Genomic DNA, 14,447 nt, shown 5'->3' on the forward strand with positions numbered 1-14,447 from the left:
ACCATCGAACATGTTCAGGTTTGACGCCCCCATCAGGCACAACAAAGATCGCTGCTGCGCCCGAACCCCAACTTGCTGCCCACAGCCGATTATCAGTTCGCTTATTTGTTTTTGTTTGCAGACGTGACGCTGTCGATGGCGACGACGACGAGTCTACGTGTGGTTGCATTTGTTGGGGCGCGTGCCCAGCAAGTTTTTTGCCTAAGTCTTTCGTTTTCTCAACAATTTTTCTCGCTGTTGCTATTTGTTGGAAGTGTGCGCGCGTCTTAAACTGTCTTACTGACTCGGTTTCGTGTTACGTTTAGCCGCTGCTGCCAAGGTAATTGCATTCGCACATACGGCTGAGCCTCATCCGCCACCTGCCACAGCCACAGCCACAGCCACTGCCCCCTTGGCGTCAACGGGTGTTGAAATTGCTAGCAAGTGGCGTTACCGTTCCCGTTGCCGCCTCTATATGTGTGTATGTGTTGGCTCCCACTATTCGTTGTCAGTTATGAGCGAACATTTTCATTTTCAAATGCGAGCGCACATTTTTGTGTTTGTGCGCCTTTCTTTGTTTGACTTTCGGTTGTTGCCGCGCCTCGTTACCTTTTTTTGCGCGCGTCGGCCGTATATCTTAATATATTTATGTATGAATATCTACATATATGTGTGTGTGTGTTTGCTGATTTCGTACGTTTATAGCTGCCATTTGTTTTGATTGCACGTCATTTTGTATTTGTTGTTATCTCTATTTTGTCTGTGCCGCGCGTCGTTGTCTTTGTTTGAGTTATTTAATCCCACAAGTGTTGTCATTACACAGTTTTCTATTTTGTTTTTGTTTTAATTTTCTTGTTATTGGCTTACATATCTTGTTCCGTATTTCATGACAACTATTACAAAAATATGGGTATACTGGTAGTGTCTTGCCTTGCTGATCAGATACAAATAAATCCTTGAAGCCCGGCAGGCTGGCACCTTTGGCAGTGTAGAGTCAATATATGTACATTTGGACAGGCTATCGCCATTAATCATAAATTCAATAACAATTTCGACCAACATTTTGACGTCGCCTGACAGCCATAAGCTTACAAAATCAAGCAGCCAAAAGCACATAAACATTAATGTAAGCTACGTCCAGTGTTTATGTCAAGGTAACACAAAAGCAAAATACAAAAAAGTGCAACAGAATTGCAACGAAATTGCAGCAGCGACCACAACAGAAACAACAACAAACGTGGAAGAATGTCATGAACACGTGCCACATGCAGCTGAGGTGGTGCAGGAAGGGGTGTTGCAAGGCCTTTACTGGAATTTCATTTTCGGAGGCTGTGACCAATTTGTAAAAAGCTAATTTCATGCTGGCTGTAGTTGCAATAATGGGTGACCTTTTCTTAGAACTACGCCCATTAAATGAACTTACTTGATATTTCAACACAAAATATTAAAAAAAAAAAAACATCTTTGGAATATTGTGTAATAATACTATGAATTGGAATTTAGAAACATCTTTTAGCACCATTTCGTTAAGTTATTGATTTAATTATTTTGATACAAAATTTCATTTACCTTTCTCTATTGTTTCCATTGGTTTTATTACTCATTCGATTATGTACTCTTTCACTTTGTAGAACATGGCAATAAAATGACGAAATTAGATAACAAATATAATTACAAGCTGAAAATTTCGAAACAGATATAAGCCGTTTTAAATATATTTATTTAAACTCAGATTCTATATAATATTGACAATTTTCAGCGCCTATTTATTTATTTTAAATAGGATCTGAAATACTAACTTGTTGCAAATGAAATTGGAATAAAATGAAGAGAAGGAGATCAACTCCATTACTTGAACACCTTCTAACAAGAGGGAACGCTACAGTCGAGCCAGCCCGACAGTGAGATACCCTGTCTTGGGTACAGGACCTCTAGCAGAAGCAACAAGAAGAAGAAGAGCGAGCTAAGCTTCAGTTTGTGGGCATTGTAGCGGAGTGAAATTGTTTCGCTAACAACTTTTCTTAGAACTGAGCGATTTAAATCAAATTTAAATCAAAAGTAGAAAGCAAAATTTTATTGCCGAAAGACTTGTTGAGTCCCAATCCAGCAATTTGCAAGAAAGCGAAATTAGAGAAATCATTAAATCAAATATTTTTCCATACACTATTACGAATCGAGTTTCTGAAAAGCCACCATTATCAACAATATTGGTCTCAAGCTGAAGTATTTAGAATCTATCAGTCAGTCAGTAAACTAGTTGTTGTTAATACAAACACTTACTCCCTAAAAAAGCACCCTTTAGTCTTTTCTTAGTGGCTGTAATTAGCTTGAATGTTTCTTTTTTTGTTTTCATTGTTGTTTGCATTTTACAATTCTTGCAACATTTTGCGTTTTGCTCGTTTATTTTTGTTGTTGTTGTTGTATTCCCGGCGCTGGCGGCGTTGTACAGCGAAATTGCCAATAGCTAAAATATCAGCAACAACAATGAGTACAGCAACAGCAGCCGCTGTAACAACAGCAGCAGCAACAACAAAGGCGCAGCGTCTGTTTTGGCAGTCAGCTTCGAGAAAGAAAAAAAAACACACACTGTTGCAATTTAATGCCACGGCTCAAGGTCAGAAGGTTCGATTGTGTTGTTGTTGTTGTTGTTACGCGCTCGTTCAGCCACTTGTTGCTGTTGCTGTTGCCTTTTTTCGGCCAACGTGTTTTTTCTCTGGCTGTGGCTTAAACGGTGCGTGACACTGAAATTTCGAAAAGTCAGATGGCCAGGCGAACAGACTGCCGGCAGAGGCATCTTGAAGTGTTTGTTTGCATTGTTGTTGTTGTTGTTGTGCAATATTTACATGACGCACTGTAAGTTAATCCTCTTTTGGCCTTGACAGGATTTTTTGTTGTACCATAAAATTGCCTTGCAGCTGACACAATTATTTGTTGTCGTCTTTCTGATTGTGGCTTTTCAGATTTTTGTTTATTATTATTATGTGCCTTTGTTTGCTTTTGTTGGCCGCACTAACACCGTAGTGTGTAAAGTCTTAAAACTATGAGCAGTTCATCGAAAGATATACTTATATACGAATGGACTAGATTTTTTACATTTTTTCATTATCTTGAAATTGCTGTGTATAATTGTTTATAAGTAGTTTAAAATCATGTTAAATTTATGCTTCAACCAACACATGTTTAAAACCCATGTTATATCAAATTACTGCTAAAACAGACATCTCTGCGATATTGCAGACATCTATCTTATATTTATTTTTATACCCCGTTTATTATTGTAAAATGTGCTTAAAATCAAATGTACTTCTAAAACATATTTTGTTACATATTTTATGTATGCTTTCAAATGAGGTGCAGATTTATCTTAAAATGATAAAAATAGTGATATGTTCTACATACATTATTTATTTATTCACTATAATAATTCACTATTTTAAAGTAGTATTTTAATGACTGGCGAGCCTTGGACTTCCCACCAAGAATACCAATTTCTGATAACTGCTCTTTTCCCGGCTCCTCACTACTGATTTCTAATCACGACTTCTCACAACTGACTGCTTAGAACGAGCGTTGATGGCTTTCTCTTCCCTACCATCACGCCATTCACGGCACACACCAACATCGTTACTTATTACGGCACATTTTTGAACCCATTATTTATCTGAAAGAAATGTGGTCAAAAAATTAGCATTTTGCTTTTATTTAAAAATAATTTGATACATCGTGAATGTAAATCGACAAACCGTCATATCGGACAACGTGTGCTCTGTTATGTCTCTGCAAATTAAGGGCAATAGAGATAAACACACACCTATTAATTCAAAGAGTTGGCAAACCACCCGCATTTGCAGATTCGTGGTGCCGTGAAAACGCGAAACGCGACTCCTAGACTCTGAGTGGTGGTGGCGGTGTCGTTGTCTTAAACGCCATTTAATGGCCGCCACTTGCCACACGCTGCCAGCCACAAAGCAACATCATAATCAGCAATAACAGCAGTCGCAACTACCGACAACAACAACTACAGCTACCAGTAACGACGTCATCAACAATTGGTTTGCTTGCGGCTGCGTAACGCGGTAGTTTATTGTTTATAAATGTTGGCTTACCAAATATATATTAATGTGTGTGTGTGTATGTGTATTTTTGTGTGTACACTCTGTGTTTTAATTATATGCCCAGTTAATAATTATTATTTGTTGGTGTGAATAAAAGGAGCAGCCAATATGGCGTATACTTACTATAGTCAAAGTTTTACTCGAACTCTGAATATTTTGGAATATTGTATATACAATGCTGACAAGCATTCTAGGCTTTAGATGAATACTATCTGAGCTTACGGCAATTAATCGACATTCAATACTATTCTTCTTTATCTAAAAAGTTATGATCTTAAAAGCGTTTCTAGAAAAATAAAATAAAAACTTTTTGTTTTGTGGGGAGGAATAATATGGAATCTTCAGAACTAGTTGAAAAAACTGCTGCATCAAGGGACAATTTCAAGAGCTATAGCAGTTGAGCGCAGAGCTAAGACTGAATACTAGATCGAAGACGGATTATAGTAAAAGAGGGAATTCTATACGAATTGTCATTAAAATTGGTAGAGAAAAATGTTAATTCGGAAAAATTAGGGAATCAATCAACAAAAGCCAAAGCATTTCTAGCATTTTTATCTCCGAGATAAAAAGAATAATGCAACGAAAATTGTAGAATTACCTCCTTCCTTGAGCTGGCGGGAATCACATGTGAGTAATGTGAGTTTATTCCAGGGAAGCTTCTATGGGTCCAATCCACTTCGCAATAATTGCAGAAGCATGACATCGAAGGGTTCTCATAAATTTTAATATTTATTGTCCAACACAGGGCAGATTTTTAATAAAGATTATATGAAAGAAAAGTAACTAAGTGAGAAATGTATGGCAATTGAATGCCTTTATTATTATTTAACTCTATTACAACTTTTTAAATGGCAATAAAATTGATTTTGAAAACGTTTAAGCCCACATGATATAAAAATTGATGTACAATATTTAAGCTTTTTGTTCAGCAACGACATAATTTAATTATTGTAAGTAGGCTTAATAAGAAACTAATGTTTAATAAATAAACTCTAATGAAAATAAAGCTTGGATTGCGGTTTTGAAATTAACTTCGCTAGAAATATGTCGGCTATTTATTGAATTTTTTCTGCTGTTGCTGCTTTGACTATTACTGTCATCAATATTTGGTAACAAATTCCAAACGTATGCCAATTTTATGCAGCTAGACATGCCAATGAGCAGCTCACGCGCCAGCCGAAAGCTCGTAAGACTCGCTCCCTGCCCTCCACTCTCATTCTGTCTCCCTCTTTCTCTCGCTTTTTCTTTCGCTGTCACTATCTCTCCCACTCTCTCGCATTACATAATTTGGTGGCTAGCCAGTGGACTTTTCTTCATGATTCAACCACAAAAATTTTCCAAGCCAAAAATCTGCTAATGGTTTTTGCAGCAACGATGGCGATGGTGATGTCGATGGCGTTGGCGACGTTGGAGGCGACACCGAAAGTCGTTTTCACTGCAACTTTTATACGTTTTGTTTTGGATTTAATGGCAAAAATGCAGCAGCAGCAGCAGTCGACGTTAATGTCGATGGCGTTCCCATTGCCTCGCCTCTTCAACACCAAAGCTTTTCGCTTTTCTATGCAACAACGTTTCGAATAATAATATTAACAACAAAATGGCAAGCGCTGTACATACAAGATTTGTCATTCATAGTGGTTGGCAAAAACAAAGTAAAATGTTGGTAAATGTGTCATGCTGGCGGTGTTGTTGTTGCTGTTGTTGTTGTTTCTGTTTGTGTTGCACTGTTCCTGTTTACATTTGAAAGAAAAAATGCAAGCCGGTTTCGTGGCTGTTACGGTTTTGGTTTCGGGTTTTTTTCCCCTCGCCAACACCATCAATTGACATATATCCCAAAAGGCTGTTTATCTTCTGGCCTGTCCGTCGAAGCTCCCCAGAGTTGTTGTCAAAACTGTGTTAAGTTCACTTGCCGGCCACTAACAATTACGTCAAAAGCCCGCACAAGTGCAATTAGTGTGATGCTGGAAGGAAGCGGCGAGGGCCTGAACGCTTTTCTTACTTGCACTCTCAAGTGTGTTGATAAAGAAACTCACCAAAACGCATTTTTAATGAGTAGGCAAAGAAACACAAACTCTTTTCACTTGTGCTTAAGTGAAATACTGCTTTCGTTTATTTTAACAATATCTCCAACTTATCTCGGTAAAGCAAATAGTTTGTGGGTTATACTGAAGAGACTAAATTTGAATCATGAAGGAAATGCAGTCATTAGAGAACATTTCTTAATTACTTGATTAATTACTGAAAGAAAAGCAACATCTAGTCTCCACTTAAGGTAATTTTGTTAGTAAACTAGCTGGGAATTATAATTACTCGTGAATGTTGTGTCTTTACTTTCGGTATATCCAATGACCCGTTCTATAACTTAAACGTTAAATTAGGTAGGTACTTGTAGTGCTAAGAGGTACACATAAATTAAAGACGTGCAAAAAGTTATTTTCTACATCCTTCGCTGAGTCTCACAAACATTACTCCTGCATCGATACACACAGTGTTCTACATATCCTACTGTTGCTGTACAGTCTATGGCTCTAAAATTCTGGGAGGTACAGCGAGTGAAACTGTTCGTCGGACGAACGGCTGGGATTCGTGTCGTTATGCTGATCATATGTTCACCTATAACGTGTAATGCTACCATTCTTCTTCTGGGTGTTACAATCATTAACACCAAAAACAATATGCACTTAAACTTTTCATAAATAAAAAAATATATGTCCGTTTGTGTTCTGCTTGTCGACTCGAGGTCAAGAACTTTCGCCGTGTCGAGGTAATATCAATCAAAATATTTGTAAGTAATTCCGCTGATTCTAACAACTTCATGATGTTCGGCCCAGCACTTGGCTCTGCGACCACGAATGGAATGCAATACTCTGCCATTTAGGAGACTAATTAAATGCTAATTGATAAAATCAAAAGAGTAGTTGGCTTACAAGTGCATTGTTTATTGCTTATTGTGCAATCGCAGTGGTGGCCCACGCACATGGCTAATCACAACGTAAGCACCAATGTGGTCACCACTTGACGATTAAAATCAAAACGGGTTTCATTGCATGTCTAGACACTGACAAAGAGACCGAAAACCACACTCTAAGTGTGACTGAGGCGCACTTGGCAATTGGATCTTGGCACTTGGCATGCCAAGCGCGTTCCGGTGACACAAAAATCGGGGGCGCGAGTGAGAGCAGCTAACACGTAACAATTAAAAACGCTAAAAGCTTTATATAAGATTCGCATAATTCGCAAAACATTCACACGCTGAACCTTCCAGCCCGCCCCAAAACACACACACGCACACACCCTTTACAGCGACAACAAAAGAAGGTAATAGCATCCAGTCCTGACATAACAAACAGCCCGCACACATAATAAATGTGAATACTAATAAAATAAAAAATGTATAAAAATATTATAAAATACGAGTAATAGAAATGAAAATGTCAGTACCGAAAGAAATGTCTGCCTATTTGACAATTTTGACCTGCGAGTGACAACGAAAACGGGCTTTAAAGAAAGAGCCATTAGATCACATAACTGGCCGTCATAAAACGACAACTGACCAGAGTAATGAAATAAAGCACAAGTTGAAATTATTACCTCATATCCATACTTAATATGTGGCACGTGAGAAGCTACGCATTTGTTTTATATAAGACCATTTAAAGTAAAAAGGCCTCTAGGGGCACTAGATTATTTGCCGTATGTATAACACCTACCAAAACAAGTGGAGAACTTAAAGATGTGGGTCGCGACTTCGCAATACTCTGTAAATATGTGTACAATAATTATATACATTTTAAAAATAAGGAAACCTTGAAAACTTGGCATACGGACTCATAATCACTAACTGGAGGATTTGCTAAGAATGACAGAGGGCAGAGGGAGATGGAGGAGGGACGAAAATTCTTAAATACACATTTTGTGCGTATTTATAAAAGGCATCTTGGAATGAAATTTTGTGACCTATTTATTTAGACCTATTTAGACCCCACAAAGTATATATATTCTTGATCAGCATGACAAGCCGAGTCGATATAGCCATGTCCGCCTATCCGTCTGTCTGTCCGTCTGTCTGTCTCTCTGTCTGTATGAACGCAAGGATCTCAGAAAGTATAAGAGCTAGAATAACCAAACTTGGTATACAGATTCCTAAGCCCGAGAAAGGACGAGTTTGTTCATTTTTTTTGATCCACCCCCCACTCCCCCCCTATTAACGATTTTCTATAACTCCCGTAATTCTTGGAATTTTGAACTAAAATTTGGTAGTCCCATTAGGTTAGTGATTGTATATCCGTATACCAAGTTTCATTATGATAGAATGATCGAAAAGAAAGTTATAGCCATATAACCAGGCCCAATGCACATATACATACATATGTACAAGTACACAAACACACATAGACACGATTCTGATGTAAATGTAAATGTATGTATGCATGTATGGAATATTTTATATTTAATTTAGTTAATTAATTAAATATATATATATATATATATATATATATATATATATATATATATATATATATATATATATTCAATCCAAAGCTGATGACCTCGTGGAGTTAGCCAGTCGAGTCGGGCTGGAAATAAACACGGCAAAAACAAAAGCGATGCGCTTCAATCACGCCAGCCAAGGAAATGTCAACATATGTGGGAACCCAATCGAGTTTGTTGATAACTTCCCATACCTCGGCACCATTATCTCCAACAATGGTGGCGTAAAAGAAGATGTGTCGAGCCGTCTTACCAAAGCCCGATCAGCATTCGGAAGACTGTATCGCATATGGAGAAGCGGACAGCTAAGCAGAAAAACCAAACTCCGAATTTTCAATGGCTGCGTGAAATCCACATTACTGTATGGGAGCGAGACGTGGCTGACCACACAAAGATTGATCGAACAGCTGCAGGCATTTATAAACAAATGCCTCAGAATTATATGCGGTGTACCACACAGCATTGTAAGGATGGCGGTAGACTGGAACCCCCAAGGAAGCAGACGGGTCGGCAGACCTAAGATAACTTGGCGACGGACCACCCTTCAGGAATTATCCCATAACAACATCACATGGGACACAGCTAGACAGACGGCCAGAAATGGAGTTCTATGGAAAGTACTTGTAGAAGCCCTAAGCTCCCAATTGGAGTAAAAAACGAATAAAAAAAAAATTAATTAAATTAATTTAGTTAATTAATTTAATTTAATTAATTTAATTTAATTTCTTTTTTCAAGGGTGGTACAGGGTATTTAAGAGTTGAGCCTGCTCCACTTTAGCATTCCTTTCTTGTTTTTATTTATTTATTTTTATTTATTTATTTGTTAACCTTATCCTAGCATTACAAGTATCAGGTTACTTTTAAATTATTACGCTAGTCATTGCAATTTTAATTGTATCAATCTTATTATTATGTTATTTTCATATTAATTATTTTAGTTTTAACATTAAACATTATTATTATATCATATTATTATCATATCAATCTTATTATTATGTTATTTTCATATTAATTATTTTAGGTTTAACATTAAACATTATTATTATTTTTTATAATTATATTAAATATATATTCGGTTTTTTAATTAGTTTTATACTTAATCTAAGTGTGTGTTTAATATAATAATTTTTAGTAACGTTAGTTTAGTTAATGTTTTGCAAGTGTGCTTGAATCTTAACTCTTAAGTGCGTTTCGCTGCTGATTGTAACGATTGATTTATTTCAATGGGCTCGTTGTTAGGTCGTACTTGCTCAAGATTGAGTGTGTCAATTTTTATAGCCTGTACCCAAAGGGTGGAAGGCTATACTAGTTTTGTGCGCATGTATGTAACACACAGAAGGAGGCGTGGCAGACCCCACAAAGCATATATATTCTTGATCAGGATGAGAAGCCGAGTGGATATAGCCTTGTCCGTCCGCCCGTCTGTCCGTCCGTCTGTCTGTCCGTCTGTCTGTCCGTCTGTCTGTCCGTCTGTCCGTATGAACGCAAGGATCTCAGAAAGTATAAGAGCTAGAATAACCAAACTTGGTTTCCATATTCTCCTAAGACCGAGAAAGTACGAGTTTGAGTTTTTTTTCGATGCACCCCCCACTCCCCCGCAATTCGTGTTTTTTCTTATAACTTCCGTAATTCTCGGAATTTTGAAATCAATTTTGGTAGGTACATTCAGTTAGTACTAATGTGTCCGTGTTCATCATCATAGGTCAATTCTGAAGAAAGTTATAGCCATAAGTAAAATCGCTGCTCATGCGCTGCCTGCAGCTCTGTCGGCAGCGCTGCCCGCAGCTGTTGTTGTTGTTGCTGCTTTGGTTCAACTTTGTGCTACATACATACACGCATATAAACACGCATAGGTACGTGATGTAAATGTATGCTGTTAAAACTGAACATAAACATGTATTCTAATTTAATTAAATTAATTAATTCATTCATTCATTTTTTTAATAATTTAATTTTTTTTTTATTTTTTTTTTAAATTTTTTTTTTTTAATTTTTCTTTTTTGTGGAGAGTACAGGCTATTTTACTGTCGGGCTTGCTCGACTGTAGCGTTCTATCTTGTTTTTATTTTCTATAATTATTATAAACATATGTACAGAGTATTTCAAAGTCGGGACACCCGACTTTAGCTTCTTTACTTGTTTTTATATATTACTAAGCATTTTGATTTTTGGGGTTAACCTCCAATCCGTTAATACTAGCCCATTTGTAGAGATCATCATTGCAGACACGAATACATTCATCTAAGCGTAACAGACGACTAACATATAGTACATCTGAACATCATCGGCATACATGTGTACTCGAAATTAGACACTCAACATGGAAGATCATTGACATAAATTGAGAACAATAGTGGTCCTGAGGGACTCCACGCTCCGTCTGTCCGTCTGGATGAACGCGAGGATCTCAGAAACTATAAAAGCTAGAATAACCAAAGTTGGCATCCAGATTCTCCTAGATCCGAGTAAGGACGAGTTTATTTTTTTTTTTAATTTTCCCTGTGGACGCTATTGACGAAATTCTGTAGCGGGGGAAGGGGGAGGGGGGGGGGGGGAATTAAAAAAAATAAAATAAACTCGTCCTTTCTCGGACCTAGGAGAATCTGGATGCCAACTTTGGTTATTATAGCTTTTATAGTTTCTGAGATCCTTGCGTTCATCCAGACGGACAGACGGACGAACGGACATGTCTAGATCGATTTCTCTCGTCAAGCTGATTCAGAATATATATACTTTATGGGGTCGGATATGCTTCCTTCTGCATGTTACATACTTTGCACAAACCTAATATACGCTTTTTACCCTATGGGTACAGGATATAACAACAACAGGGGCAGCGCTGCGGGCATAGGTACAAGCAGAGCATGGGCAGCGATTTTATTTATGGCTATAACTTTCTTCAGAATTGATGCGGCTATTTTTAAACCGAGATTTGGCTTAGCCTGCCTACTACTTGTGTTCCCTATGCTAACTCCTGAGCGCTTGTTCTCTTTTGTGAACAACATGTCTCCACTATCGTATATATGTATTTAATAATCTGTATTTAATTTAATTAATACATTTTTTTAAAATTAACTAACAATTTTTTTTTCAATTTTTCCTTTTTGGTATTTAAGGGTATTTAAGAGCTGCTTTAGCATTCCTTTCTTGTTTAATTTAATTAAATTTTTTTATTTTTTTAAATAATTTTTTTTTAATTTCCTTTTTTTTTGGAGAGTACAGGGTATTTTACTACCGGGCTTGCTCGACTGTAGCGTTCTCTCTTGTTGAATCTAAGTGCATTCATATAGTTGTACTAGTTGTTTATAACATAATTTGTTGCCAAATGTTTAAGCTTATCAGAACGAATTATTAATGAATATGAAAGTTGAGAAACAATGTACATATTTTATAATTATTCACATTTTACCAAATACAAGGGGACCTGTAAGCATATTAGTGTTATTGCAGACACATATTAGAGAGCGACTCTATGCAACTAAGGTCACACACGCAGTTCTGTGTTCTCCTGGCCATCGACTAAATAGCACAAGTCTGTCATTCTAAGCAATGCGAAGTAAATATAAAAATAAAATGATTTAAGGATCATTATAATCTTAGTGCTGCAAACATTGTAAAGAATTCAGAATTTCATTTTAAACTCAATCCTGTAACGAAGTGTGGAATTCCATAAAATTATTTGTTCCTTCTAACTGATAAATAAAAGTAATACAGAAAACTAATTATTTTGGTTGATAGGTTTCCTCATTCCATCGAATTTCAGAAATCATTAAGTTATAATTAAGTATAATAAATCAACTATTCAGTGAAGAATTTCTAGGGATGGGGTGTACACAGGGTTTTTTTTTGAATGCAACTCGAAAATTAGTCGAAAATTACGGATGAGTGAATGTTTTGCCAAAATTATGTTAATTGCCAGCTCGCTCATATTGCAGCTGCAATTTGCATTCACATTTGTTTCTGTAGTTGTATCTGTGTATCTGTATCTATGCGCAATGCAAATGGGCGCGCCGCTCGAGGATGTGTTTTTGGTTTGGCACGCATAAATTTTCTTATGCCCGAGCGATTCGAACGACCGACCATTTTGCATGCGGCTCTGGCCTTCCTAATAGATGCTGAAAGGGTATTTTATTGAGCGAACTTAAAGGCCAATGTGTTTGGTGATTGCCTGGAATGCCGCTGAAGGGAGAGTTGCATAATTAATTTGTTTACACAGTTGTACACAAACCCAAACATTCGTTTGGGGCAGACTAGTATAAATACTTGTATAAGTGTGTGAGTTGCCATACAGGCTGACGAGCGGCTGTGAATTAATGAGTTATTTAATAATTTTTGTTCAATTAATTACAAGAAAAGACTCAATCAATTACTGAAGAAGTATGCCTGTTTAGTTCTTTTACTATTCTGGTTCTTAAAGTTCTGGTTAAGAAGCAGTTGGCTTGTTGAAATAAAACAATCCAGTGTCTTATATGTAGATATCGCTAAAATACTTGCCTTTTTAAAGCCGCTTTGTTACAGTTAATATTGATATCTAATCAGAGTATGAAAGGCCCCAAGCTGAAGTCAAACTAGTGAAACCCAATATATGAGGGACTGTTCATGATCATGAAGGTCTAATTAGATTATAAGCAATATTATTTGTGTGAGTGTACTTCCTTGTCTGGATCTCAAGTTCATCTGCTTGCAGCATGCGATATACATAAAAGGGAAATGAAAATGTTTTCCGATTAATCAGAATTGAATATTGTAGACGGAATGTCGTGGCTTCTCAGAGCGTTGTACATCTTTGGTTTGCTGCAGCTTTCTCGGACAATTTGTCCCGAAAGTTTTACAGGAGTGGGCGATAAATGCTATCTGATACCACATCTTAAGGTATGTGTGCATAAAATGATTCGAATTCCGAAATTGTTTGAAAGCTTTTTTAGTGTTGTTCAATAATATTTCACTCTTTAGGCGAATTGGACAAATGCGGATCGATTTTGCAGTGATCTCAACTCTCATCTCGTTGTGTTTAAAACCCAACTGGAAGTGGATTTGTTGACTGCTCATCTTCACAGATTAAACATGCCACTTACTGGCACCAATGACACTAACTGGTGGATAAATTCCATTTGGACCTCTATTAAAGCGAAGCACAACAGTCGTGAGTTTATTGTCCAACATACTGGTCAGCCTATACCTTATCCAATGTGGGGCCCCGGTCAGCCGGATCATGATATTCAGAGCTGCGTCGCCACTTGCAAATTATCTGACAAAATGGTCTATCACGACTACAATTGCGGCAGCGAGCTGTCATTTATTTGCATGGCCGATGGCAATAAAACTCATCGCCTATTTATGTCAGAGAATATTTTTCCAATCAATTTTAAACCATAATTGTGAGATATTCTTTGGTTTTTAAGCACTTGATTGAAACGAATTATAGGAATAACAATATAACTTCTAATGTTGGATTATTTCCAGGGCTATTTTCTTAAAATCTGTGAGTATCTATTAGAAAAAGTTTTCTTTTTAGTTAGGCTTTTATTGTAAATTATTGTACAAAACATTTCCCGAAAATCTTTATAGCAATGATCATTCCATAGTAAAGAATCACAGTAAATCCAGAAGGCCGTTGTACACAGAACTCTATTAAAAATTCTGTTTAGTAATCAAATGCTTGCTTAATTGTCGCTTTTTTTACAACTTTTGGGCATAAAGGTAAAATTGGGAAGCATATAGAAAAGTTGTTAAAGCTTTAATTGTTGTTCAAACCGGTTCTTTCAAGAATGAAAGCGTTCTGCATGTCAGTCAATAATTCTGCCTGACCGCCATATCCATAGCATTAACTATATGTTTAATAAAGTGTCATTTGCCTTCTAT

Source organism: Scaptodrosophila lebanonensis, unplaced genomic scaffold, assembly GCF_003285725.1.
Source record: "Scaptodrosophila lebanonensis strain 11010-0011.00,11010-0021.00 unplaced genomic scaffold, SlebRS2 tig00001410-arrow-pilon, whole genome shotgun sequence".
Taxonomy (NCBI): domain Eukaryota; kingdom Metazoa; phylum Arthropoda; class Insecta; order Diptera; family Drosophilidae; genus Scaptodrosophila; species Scaptodrosophila lebanonensis.